Genomic DNA, 9722 nt, shown 5'->3' with positions numbered 1-9722 from the left:
GACTTTTTGAAGTCTAGCGGTGTGACCTTCGGCAAGTTACCCGACCTCAGCGCCTCAGTTAGTAGAATGGAATAATAGTAACAGTTACCCTCTAAGGAAGTTGTGAGATGGATTAAGGAAATGCAGGAGCAATGCCAGGCACATGGTAAACTCTCCGTGCATGTTAGCTATTTTCAAACTTGGAGAATGAAAAGAAAAAAAACAGCCTGGTTTACAGGTTCAATTCTACTTTGTTTCTGCTCCTACCATTTTATGCACTCTTGTCACACTTGCCACAAAGAGAGTGTTACTGAACCCCAAATTCTGCTGCCCCTGGCTTGAAAAGGCAATACTCAAGAGATGGTTTTGACTGAAAAGGAATATGAGCTTTGTTCAAGAAGCCGGCCACCTGGGGAGAAGGTGGACTCTTATCCAAAGCCAGCTTAGAGGTTTCTGCCTGGCCAGGGAATTTTTTTTTTTTTTTTTTTTTTTTTTTTTTTTTTTTTAATGTTCATCTTAGAGCACGCAATCGCGCTCGCGTGGGGGCGGGGGGGTGGTGCAGAAGATCTCAAGCTGACTCTGCGCTGACAGCAGAGAGCCCAATCATGAGCCCTGAGATTGGGCTGTTGGATGCTTAACGAACAGCCACCCAGGCGTCCCTTGGCCCAGGGATTTTTAAAGGAGTTTGGGGCAGTTAATCAGTAAAAGGACTGCAGTGGTCCATAATATTTCTTGTTGCAAGCAGAATGGATGGTGCCAGCTACAGATGTTATCGCAGTGCTCAGAGGTTGTGCAAGGAGTGTGGTTCCTCAGTGCCCAGGGTTGTCCAAGAGGGTCTGGTCTCTGTTTTGTGACATGCAGAGGTGCTCTGTTCTTCCTAGGAAAGAATGCATGATGGATAGATTAAGAAAGGTCAATCACTTGGGCTAAGGGTTCTCGTTAAAGCTCAAAGACCAGTAGGTTGGTGGGAAGGGCTTGAAGGGGCTTTAGTTTCCCACTGTCCATTTCATCATTCCATATCTATGAGATTAAGGGTGAAGGTCCATCTTCTGTAGCTACTTCCTGCTAACTGGGGACCACCTAGGGATTTTGGAATAAAGCCTTTTACAGGATGGGAGAATCTTGTTTCTGGCATTTCCACTGAGGGGGACGCTAAAGACATCTCCAAGTTTGTATGAATAGCATGAGCTCCTGCTGGATGGATGCAAAAAGTGAAACAACAAAAGAGAAAGAGAACAGGAAATATAGCAATGTTTAATAGGGTATATTTCCATTTGGAAGGAATTAAATCTAGCCAACTGCTAAAAGGATCTAGAGCTAGGGCATCTATAGTGGTAATGTGTTTAAATCTTTCATGACTTCAGTTACATTTTTTGAGTATAGACACAAGACTCTATTTTAATGAGAGCCTCCTTAAGCTCTCCTTAAGGTGCCTTCCTGTACTGCAGTCAGGATACCAAAGGCCATTCGGTTTGGGAGAGCCACATTTCAAATTTGTGGGTGACTGCACGTCGGGTTTGGTTAAAGGTGGCTGCTGTATGCTTGGCTAAAGCCTCTACTTGCAATTTTATATCAATAAAGGTAGCTCCTGGGACAAATATGGTAAGGGATAAAACCATCAAAAGGCCATCTTTACTTGATGTGCCAGGAATCGCTGTCAAGTGGGAGATGACTTGTTCCAGGAGATAAGGGCATCCCCAAGTGCATCATCCAATCCAGTCATAAGAAAAAGCGAGGCCACCCACTATTTCCACAAGTACACAGTTAACCCCATGGAATGGGGTGAGCTCCAGCTTCAAAAGAATGGTTTTGTCATCCCAGCCACATAGAATTGGTCAAGGTGATAGTTGAGTTAACCGTTGTTGAAGAGTCCATCCCAATGTCCAGCTGTTCAAATTATATGCCCATGGGGCTTGTTATTATCCTCACAGAGCAACAAACACAAAGACTGTCTATACGTGAGCTATTGTGACAATCTCTCTGAAGTTTACTTCAAGTTGTCTAGCTTAGGCAAACAACAAACACTCAAAGACAATCAGACTAGAATTTAACATCCACAAAGGTGTGTTATTGAAACATAATTTTTCTTCCTAAAGTCACCCTCATTTCCTGCCGGAGTCCGGCTCCAGCAGGTCCAGGGGTTCCCAAAGGATGAACGGGGTTAGCGAAAAAGTGAAAATAAAACAAAAATAAAAATGGACACAGACAACAGCAGTGTGTTGAACTGGCAGATTTATTGCAGTAAACATGGCATTATATATGCTAGTGATTTCCTTGTAGCATACGTCATCTATGTTTTTCTAACATTATCTAATTTTGAAAACGTTCCTTTGTGTAATTACCCCATAAGGAATAACATGATTGTTTTGTCATAACGTTCCCTCCTGCCCTTTGCTTATTGATTAATTTCTTTTATTGTTTTTATTATGTATCTATGTTTATCTATAATTTATGAAGTATTTGCTTTGCTGTTTTCACGAAAGGTCATTTATCTCTCAACACCTCAAGTGGAACAGTTACAGGGACACGACCTCTTAGTTGTTTCCCTGAATCATTCGTGGTTTTGAAGAACAAAAGTGTTCGCCTGGGTCCGAGGTGCCAGGAAGGGGGCCAAGAGGGCCTTAGAAACCCATGTCTTATACATTCTCAGAGACACAATGGAACCAATGAACCATTCTGTACTTTATTTTTTTTTTTTTTAATTTTTTTTTCAACCTTTTTTATTTATTTTTGGGACAGAGAGAGACAGAGCATGAACGGGGGAGGGGCAGAGAGAGACGGAGACACAGAATCGGAAACAGGCTCCAGGCTCCGAGCCATCAGCCCAGAGCCTGACGCGGGGCTCGAACTCACGGACCGCGAGATCGTGACCTGGCTGAAGTCGGACGCTTAACCGTCTGCGCCACCCAGGCGCCCCAACCATTCTGTACTTTAACCGACTAGGTTCAATCATCATCTGGAATGCCTCCTGGGGGCCAAGTGGGCCCAGGGGTCAGAGTGACCTGTGTCCATAGATACACTCCTTAGTTACCGGAGTGGGGCTTTCGGATCCATATGTCTCTCCTTCGTTGGCCATCTTTGCTGGCAAATGCATGAGGCTATCCTTCCTGCAAGTAGAGGAGCCTCCATGGGGAATGGCAAGGGCTAAACGCAAGGTCGCACAATTTCTTGCGGAACCTTATTTTCTTCCCTAATGGTTTTTTTTTCCCCCCAGGGGGTCTGCCGAGGGCAATTCCCCAACAGACAATACCCCAGGTACTTTTAAGGCCAAATTACCTAAAAGCGGGAGTACAAGAAGCTTCACTGTCAGTGGGCCGCCCTGCAGTCACCAATCCATCCACAGCCTGGGCTTTGCCACTCAGGCTGGGTAGCTCGGCTTCCAGCAATTTCCAAAGATAGCCAAATTGAGACTAATTCATTTGAAAAACAAGTCTAGTTTTGACAGACTTGGTCTGATTATTTACATAAGCTCAGCAAGAATAGTGATTGACCATATAAATTCTTTAAAACTTGCTTTGCAGGGCACCTGGTTGGTTCAGTCATTTGAGCATCCAACTCTTGATTTTGGCTCAGGTCGTGATCTCATGGTTCCATGGAGCCTGTGCTGACAGCACAGAACCTGCTTGGGATTCTCTCTCCTCTCTCTCTGCCCCTCCCCTGCTCTCTATCTCTCTCTCTCAAAATAAATGAAAGGAAAACTTTTTAAAATATTTTAAAAAATTTTTAAAACTTGCTTGCCAAAATAAACAAACGAACAAAACAAAAAACACAAAATTGCTTTGCTAGAACTTTTCATAAGGAATCTCTAGATTGAACTTTTAATAACGACTTGAGGCCAGATACCAAGCCAATAACTTGCCATCAGATTTGCCTGTAATACCTGTAGATTTGGGTGAATTCCTCTTCTTGAGATACCCCAAATATTCTAGGGTTTCCTCCACCTTCCAGGAAGTGACATTCTTTACTCAGCTAGTAAGGCTGCTGAGAACTCTGTAAGCAAGGTATCCCATGAATATCTCCAAGGAGCTTTATTGACTCTATAAACTCAATCTTAGTTCCTTAAAGCTCCCTGGTCATATCTGAATCTATTCGTGTCTTTCTCAAATATGACATTCTACTCAAAACCTTGGTAATATAACCAATATTTCCCAGGGTGTCCTGTTACAGGGAGAACAGATTTTTATTGAACTTATGCAAATAATTATAATTGCCATGAAAGAAAGAATACTCACTGAGAGTTTCTGGATTCAGGAAGGTTCATATAGGGAGAAAAGTTAAATGTTTCAATATGTTCACAAATGAATATTTTATCATATTTCTATAAGGCATAGATACCTTAAGAGAAAATTTCTTTAAATGTGGAAAAGCAAACATTAGAGAATCAGCAATGTTTCAAGCAAGGTTTATCATCATTTGTTTGACAGTGTTTCCCAAGTCACTTAACATACCAAATAAACAAGCCTAATTAGTGAAAAAAACTTATTTAGAGGCACCTGGGTGGCTCACTCAGTTGAACATACGACTCTTGATTTCAGCTTGGGTCATGATCTCACAGTTAGGTTCATGAGATCAAACCCCACATTGGGCTCCGAGCTGACATCAAGATGCCTGCTTAGAATTCTCTCTCTCCCTCTTTCTCTGCCCCTCCCCTGCTCATGTGCTGGTGCTCTCTCTCTATCTCTGACTCTCAAAATAAACATAAAAAAAAAAAAACCCTCAAAGTTCTAAAGCACATGCCTAAATAGGATCATTATCATAACACTCAATATATAATTATCTTTAAAAAAATTATTTTTTAAGTAATCTCTACACCCATTGTGGGGCCAGAACTTACAACCTGGAGATCAAGAGTCACAAACTCGGGGCGCCTGGGTGGCTCAGTCGGTTGAGCGTCCGACTTCGGCTCAGGTCACCATCTTGCGGTCCGTGAGTTCGAACCCCACGTTGGGCTCTGGGCTGATGGCTCAGAGCCTGGAGCCATCAGGCTCCGATTCTGTGTCTCCCTCTCTCTCTGCCCCTCCCCTGTTCATGCTCTGTCTCTCTCTGTCTCAAAAATAAATAAATATTAAAAAAAAAAATTTAAAGAGTCACAAACTCTACTGACTGAGGCAGGCAAGCACCCTTTATTACCTATTTAGCCAAGATGGCAATAAGAGATTCTACACAGAAGTTATATAGTTGTTAGCAAAACTTACCTCCTTTAATATTGGGAAGTTTTAGTTCTCTTAAGTAATCAAAGACCTGATAAAGACAAACATAGAAACTTTCTGTGCAGATAAAGAAAAAAAAACTTTCTTATCAAGAACAGACTGACAATTGAAGAAAATGTCTTTTTTTAAATTTTATTTGAGAGAGAGAGAGAGAGAGAGAGAGAGAATCTTAAACAAGCTGCACCATCAGCACAGAGCTTGACATGGGTCTTGATCCCACAACCTCGGGATCATGACCTGAGCTGAAATAAAAAGTCTGACATTCAACCAAGTGAGCCACTTGGGTGCCCCAGAATCCATTCATATCAATCTTAGTTTTGACCACAAATAAAATTCTTTACCAAAGTTTTCCCTTCACAAACCTTCTACAATTTTTCTTTTTCACTCAGATTTTGTCCTAAGCCTTTTCTCTCTAAATAACCAGTCTCATTTTAGGACAAAATTACTTTTACCTCAACAAAAACGTAATCTCATTTCTTATATCTTTCTTACACATCTCTTACTTTCCTACATACAGAGTTGCTTTCCTTATTTCCATCAGTCTTACTGACATTTAGAAGAATTTTAACTCTTAGAAACCTTAGTCTCCAGTGAAAATTAAGTAGGAACCAATTGTGAACTGTCTGTTACACTAAGATTCTTTAGATGGCAAATTTATGAACACCTTCATAATTTCTAAAAACATGTTTTTTGTACACTCTTCCAATTAAGTATGAACTGTGTTTGTTAGCAGACCCAAGTACCTTTAGTTTCTCTGTAAGAAGGAGCCAGAAACAGATAAGCCTATGTTTAGTAAATATTTCAGTACTTTATCTCATTTGGAAAAGAATTAGATATCTAATGAGTTCAACCCAATTTATCATTTAACTTAGAAAAACTTTAAAGTTTTGGGTTGCCAAAGATTTTGAAAGCTATAAACTTTTTTATTTATTCAGACTACTTGTTCTTAACAATTAGGAAAACTTTGAGACAGACAAAATCAACCATCATTTTAAGTCATTTTTGTTGACAAATTGCAACTGATACAACATGATTTTAACTAATAAATTCAGGTAGAATAAAAGCTGATTATCTGTGTCACATTCCATGTTGATAACTCCAAAACATATCTATTTTAATTAAACCAAAAATCTTGAATTAGCTTTTATTATTTTTAAAATTTTTTTCAATTTTATTTATTTATTTTGAGAAAGAGAGAGAATCCCAAACAGGGTTCCAACTCACGAACTGTGAGATCATGACCTGAGCCGAAGTCGCACGCTTAACCGACTGAGCCACCCAGGCGCCCCAACCTTGAATTAGCTTTAATACCAAATGTGTTGTGCCTGTGTCCACTAAAATTCAATTAATTTGTTCCCCACTGTCACTTTTTACTTGAGGCATCTGTGGGGAAATCTGAGGTAAGTGGTTTAAGTTTGGGGAGTCCCTGGATCCCTCCATGGGAATTTGGGAGGTGCTTTAGCTTGAACCTCACGGGAGGGGCCCAACGGCTCAGGGTGCTTTTTGCTTCTTGATAATGAAAGGAGGAGGAGGAGCAGAAGCTGACGATGCCCCAGGCACCAAGGAGGGTAGAGGAGCCAGCTATGGGAGCGGGTGCCCCCAGTGGTACAGAAATAGGGGGAGGGGGAGGGGGAGGCGGAGGTGAGAAGGTGCCACCAGAAAGGCCAGAGGCAGATTCAAAGTTTAGAGTAACATCCCTTTTTTCTCTGTCTCTTGTCTCTCTCTCCTGAAAAACAGGGTTTTTGTCTGGTTGCTTTTCAGCTCTCTGTACCTTTTATTTAAATTACGTCCTAATGGACCTTCTTTGGGAAGAGAAGGTGTATTCCCAATCTTCCTGGGCAAAGGTTCAGAAAGAATACACAAGACACACAACTATGACTGAATGAAGCCCAGAGTATCTCCGTTAGCATTTGTTCTTTCCTAAAAGTTGGGGGCTTCACCAATTGAACTGAACACTTCCTAGTTTCTGGTTCCACCCCCAAAGTTGGAGTTTCACTAACTGAACCAAATGGCTTCCTTTTTTAAAAACTATTTTATTTATATTTTAGAGAGAAAGAGAGACAGAGTGCGAGCAGGGGAGGGGCAGAGAGAGAGGGAGACACAGAGAATTTGAAGCAGCCCTAGGCTCTGAGCTGTCAGCACAGAGCCCAACGCGGGGCCCAAACACACAAACCGTGAGATCATGACCCAAGCCGAAGTCGGACGCTCAACTGACTGAGCCACCCAGGCGCTCCCAAATGGCTTCCTAAGAGAACCAAACCAAGACCCCTTGTTTGGAGGCAACTGAATGGGAGGAAGGAACCCAAGAGAGTCATTTAGTGGCCATCTCATCTCTAAATGGTACATGGACCACCAAGCTGTGTTACAGTAAAAGACCACCTTCTTCTTAGTCATAGGTTCCTGCCTATATTCCTTTCACTTATTCAAAATTCAGTCCAGTGGGTTATTTGGTGGGATAGAAATTGAATTTCCCATTATACACACATTTAACATAACACAACCCCCTCCACCTGCACACACACCAAAACAGATCTGTTCCAAATTCCAAATAAATCGACCATTATTCAAGTCCCTTTTAGTTTCTCCTGAAAGCTGTGACTTTCTAACGGGAAACAAAAAAACATGGACAATGAAACAAAAGCACCCAATGCTTCACAAATGAGAAACTTGCATCAGCAGGCACTCCGATGGACTTATCCGGTCCAGAAGTTTGTCAAGTCCCCCAAATGCTCCTTTCCTTTCCAGTCAAACCAAAAAGCGAAATTGGCAGCTAGTGTCTTCGGGAATCAGCAGGGAGTTTCCCGGAGACAAAAATAGTCTCATCAGCTGTAGGGACAGATCCCTCAGATTTCCTCCTGGACACCAACTAGCCCTGAGAAGCTAACCTCCTGCGGTCCTCCAAGCTACAAGCCCAGGAAACTAAAAGGAAGCCGTGGCCCTCTGCTCTGCCTTAGGATTCCAGGGGGGGGGGGGGGGGGGGGGGGAGGGGGCGGGGACCGGATGCCACAGGGGCATTGGTTCCTGAATGGCTTGCCAAAATTTGTTAGTGAATCCCAAATTTGGCTGCCCAGGGCTTGAAAAGTCAATGCTCAAGTGGCACCTGGCGGGCTCAGTTGGTAGAGCATGCAACTCTTAATCTCGGGGTTGTGATTTCAACACTAACATTGGGCCTGGAGGCTAGTTAAAATTTAAAAAAGGAAGGAGAAAAGAAAAGAGAAAAGGAAAGAAAAGAAAAGGCAATACTCAAGAGATGAGTTTTGATTGGAAAGGAATATGAGCTTTCTTCAGGAGGCCAGCCACCTGGGGAGAAGGTGAACTCTTGTCCAAAGGCCAGCTAAGAGGTTCTGCCAGGGATTTTTAAAGGAATTTAGGGCAAGTAATCAGTAAAAGGAGTGCAGTGGTCCATAATATTTCTTGATTACAAGCAGCCCCGATGGTGCCAGCTACAGATATTATTGCAGTGCTCAGAGGTTGTGCAAGGGCGTCTGGTTTCTGTTTCCTCACATGCAGAAGTGCTTTGTTCTTTCTAGGAAAGAATGCATGACATACAGATAAAGAAAGGTTAATCAGTCAGGCTAAGGGTGCTTGATAAAGTTCAAAGACTACTAGGTTGGCTGGAGGGGCCAAGGCAGTTTCAAGAGTATGGGTAGTTGTTTCTTAGTCTTTTCACTTCCGTATGCTTGGTTGGACCACAGAGTATCTTCATCTCTCCTATGGCTCATTTAGGCATAATCATATATTGTATTATAATTTGCTTCCTTTGTACTCTTAGCCCTTGAACAACGCAGGGGTTAGAAGCGCCAACCTCCACATAGATGAAAATCCACACATAACTTTTGACTCTGTTTGGGCTTCTGTTGACTGGAAGCTTTGCTGATAACATAAAAGTCAACACATATTTTATATGTTATATGTATTATATGTTGTATTCTTATAATTATATGTTGTATTTCTTATAATTAAGAAAAGAAAATGTTATTAAGAAAATAATAAGAGAAAATACATTTACAAAATAATAAGAGAAAATAAAAGAAAAGAGAGTAATAAGATGTTACTCTTATTATTAAGAAAATAATAAGAGAAAATACATTTGATACTAAACTGTATCAAAAACAATCTGAGTATAAGTGGACCCATGCAGTTCAAACCTGTGTTGTTCAAGGGTCAGCTGTACTTTATATAATCAGTAAGGTTGTCGTTGCCACGAGGACGGGAAATGTATCATATAAGTTTTTGGATCCAGGACAGAATCTAAATAAGTATAATACTTTTATGTCCATAACCATCAAAGAAAATCCTGTTTTATACTATGTTTACAATAAAACTTGGGGAAATTTTTAATTAAGCAAGTGCTTTTCAAAAATCTTCTGTGGTTCCCAAACTGCACGCATATAACAGGTGGTCCATCCTAAAAGAACCAATTGCTTGTTTGCCTGTTTTTTTAAAAAATATTTTAAAACTGTAAAATATAATATTCATATAAGGGAGTGCATAAATACATGTGAAGATTCACAAATGGTTACACATCAATAA

Source organism: Panthera onca, chromosome B2 (assembly GCF_046562875.1).
Source record: "Panthera onca isolate mPanOnc1 chromosome B2, mPanOnc1 haplotype 2, whole genome shotgun sequence".
Taxonomy (NCBI): domain Eukaryota; kingdom Metazoa; phylum Chordata; class Mammalia; order Carnivora; family Felidae; genus Panthera; species Panthera onca.
This window is presented reverse-complemented; position numbering follows the sequence as displayed.